A 3,090-nucleotide genomic window follows, 5' to 3' on the forward strand; every position below is an offset into this window, starting at 1 on the left:
ATAATAGATATGTATGCTATCGGGGGTGGGGGAGCAGTGAGTGGGGGGGAGGGGTGTTGTCACTTTGTGAGGGGTGAAAAGGATAACTATTGCATTGTTTTGTACACCTGAAACTAATAATAATAATTAATAATAATAATAATAATAATAATAATAAAAGAAAAAAACAAACACTTTTTCAAGTGAGCACAGCATTTGGTGGGTGATTTAGAAACAAAGATTATAAAGAAAATGCCTCGGTAGTGTGTGGATCCCGTAGGCAGCGGTGGCGCAGAGCGGGAGGCACTGGTGCTGGCCGGCGGCACCATGTCCCCGGCGGCAGCGGGGTGAAGAGCGAGTTCATGAAGCGCTACGGGGAGCCGCGCTGGGACGAGTACGCGCCGTGCTACCGCGAGTTGCTGCACCACCGCCTGGGCCTCCGGCTGCTGGAGCAGGCGCAGGCGCCCTGGCTCTGGGACGACTGGGGTCTGGCCGGAGCCTCGGACGACCCGGCGTCGTCGGGCGCTGGGAGCCCCGCGCCACAGTGCGCCCGGGACTCGCTGCCCCCGCTGCCTGAGGAGCTCCGGGCGCGGGAGGGGCCGGAGCGGCGGGCGCGCGGGTCCCCGGGGGAGCCCGCCGGCGACGCAGAGGCCGGCGACACGGAGGACACGTCTCTGCCAGCATTGCCAGTGAAAGACATAGAAGAAAAACCTGAACAACAGGTCAAAACAAAGGAGACCAACCAATTGCCCAGATGTGAACCCGGACAGCAGCAAGGTGCCTTGTTTGCTAGAGGAGCTGGGAAAGCCGTCAGAAGGCCACAAAGATCGTCAAGCAAACCAAAAGAAGCGTCCGTTTGCTCTGTATGGGTGGGGAGAGAAGCAGATGGATACAGGAAGCCAAAGGACTCACAACGTCCTGGCGTCCGCCCCGCTGAGCGAAATTGATGAGTCAGTATTACGAGCCAAGAACAGGAGACAGGTGGAAAAGAGGAAACTGGCTGCTCAGAGGCAGCGGGCTCACTCAGAAGATGTGGAGAAAAGCAGAAGGACCAAGCCTTTGTCTTCGGAGACCCTGTGGATGACTGAGTACATGAGATGCTACTCGGCTCGAGCCTAAAGGAAAAAGCAGCTGTCTGGACAGCCTCCTTTAAGAAGTCTAAATGCAAGAACAAACAAAAATCATCGAAAGAAACTGGACACAGGTCTAAAGAAACCAACTGATTATGCAGGGTTTTTCTTAAGGAGTTCCCTAAAGGTTGCTGTTTGGATGAACCCTCATCACCTTCCTCAGCAGCAAGGTGACTGACAGTTGAAACCACAGACACTTGGTTATTTATGAAGATAATTTCCTAAATCTTTGATATTCTTACAAGGATTTTGTTTTAAAGCATCTTAATCAATCCTTTAAGATATTGACACCAAATGCCTTTAAATGGCTATAGCTGCTTCACACTCAGTATTTTTTCCATAAGTTCTATAAATTTTCCCAGTCTTTTCCCTCATACCTTCCTATTGTTTTTTAAATATTACAAAAGTACTAGTACATGGTTAAAATAACTTAAAATAAAAAGAAGTATAGAGTAAAAAATGAAAGTCCCTTCAGTCACACTGCTTCAGCAAAATTCCGTACCCCTTCTTGGAGGAAACCAGTGTAGAGTCATGTAGAAACTTCCAGAGCTTTGTCCTAAGTACTTACTATGGAGGTACATATACCCTTTTTTTTTGTAGAAATATGGAATAACGCTATCTGCATTCTATATTTTTTCACTTAGTATCTCAGGGAAGGTTTGCGTTCCAGGTGGGATGGAGGTAAGGCACAGCCCCTTCCGTTCTCACTGATCACAGCTCTGAAACCTGGTGGGATGTACGGCACAGCTGTCCGAGAGCTGAGGCCGGCACCCGGCAGCTTGGCCAGGAACGCCAGAATTCTCAGTGCTACTCTTGGCGAGTCGCACTTTTAATTCCTCTCTTATCTCCCAGCCTGAATACAACAAAGCTCCCAGCAGCAGAAGTGAGCTCAGCGGTACTGAGATCCTGGGGGAGTGGGAGCTGCCCCCCTTTCTCCACATTGGTGCTGCAGCCCCCAGGGTGCCATGGCTGCCCATGGGAGCATGGGAGCCTCCGTCTGAGGAGGAGAACTTCACCAGGAGAATGAGGCTGGATTACCTTCTTTCTCTGCAAAGGACATGGTTCAGATACCGAAGTGCGCGCTTTTGGGCTGGAGGACTAAAACAGGGTGTCCTGGGACTCAGGGAATGCTGGAGAGAGCGCTTCAGGCAGTAACTCCACAGTTCAGCCCTGTGCAGCTCACCTGTGGAGCTGATCTAATTATCATACCACACACATGAGCTGACAGGCTGCCCACAGAAAGTAGACGTGGGACAGATCCAAAGAGTGCCGCAAAGGCACTGAAGGCTGAGCTGACACCAGAGCCAGCACCCACAGAACTGGCCAGAGCCTAACCAGATCAATTACTTGCTGGAGCAAAAATTTCAACATTCTCCCTGAGGTTCACTTGCATCTCTTCACATCATACTCAAGGCGCCTAGGACACCAATTACTCAGCATGTGAAGAACCACAAAAACATCTTTACTGTAAACAGGCCATCAGCGGTGTCGTTATAGACCGAGAGGGGCTGTTAAGTTCTCAGGGACTCTCACAGCACTTGGAATAAGTGCAAAAGTAGAGATTGTCAGCAAAAGGACAATAGAACCAAATGAAAATAAGACAACTGCAAACACTGTGAAATAAGAAAAACCCCACTGGTGAGACGCCATAAAAGAATGGAGACGACAAAAGAAAGATACAGATTGATGCAATCATCCAATCTGAACAGAGAAAAAAAAGACTGAGATGAGTTTCAGGGACACAGAAGGAGAAAGAGTGTGTTGCTTTAAAAACATCTGCAGAAATGATGGCTGAAAACCCCCCAAGTAAGCTGAGTGAACCCAAAGACATCCAAGCCCAGACACATCATAAACTGTTGAAAACTAAGGGCATCTTGAAAGTAGCTAGAGAAAAACGAAAGGTTACCTGAATGGGAACATTTCAAATGACAGTGAATTTTGTTGTTCAAGAAACTATGGAGGCCGGAAGGATGTGGCTGGC

The 3,090-nt window shown here is 48.9% G+C and overlaps 1 pseudogene; it reads left to right on the top strand.

Moving 5' to 3' along the window:
* Nucleotides 1–1,098, top strand: part of LOC109376835 (centriole, cilia and spindle-associated protein pseudogene) — a 16,458-nt pseudogene extending 15,360 nt beyond the window's left edge.
* The last annotated feature ends 1,992 nt before the right edge of the window (nt 1,099–3,090 follow it).

The sequence above is a fragment of the Hipposideros armiger genome, unplaced genomic scaffold (assembly GCF_001890085.2).
Source record: "Hipposideros armiger isolate ML-2016 unplaced genomic scaffold, ASM189008v1 scaffold_1219, whole genome shotgun sequence".
Classification (NCBI taxonomy): Eukaryota; Metazoa; Chordata; class Mammalia; order Chiroptera; family Hipposideridae; genus Hipposideros; species Hipposideros armiger.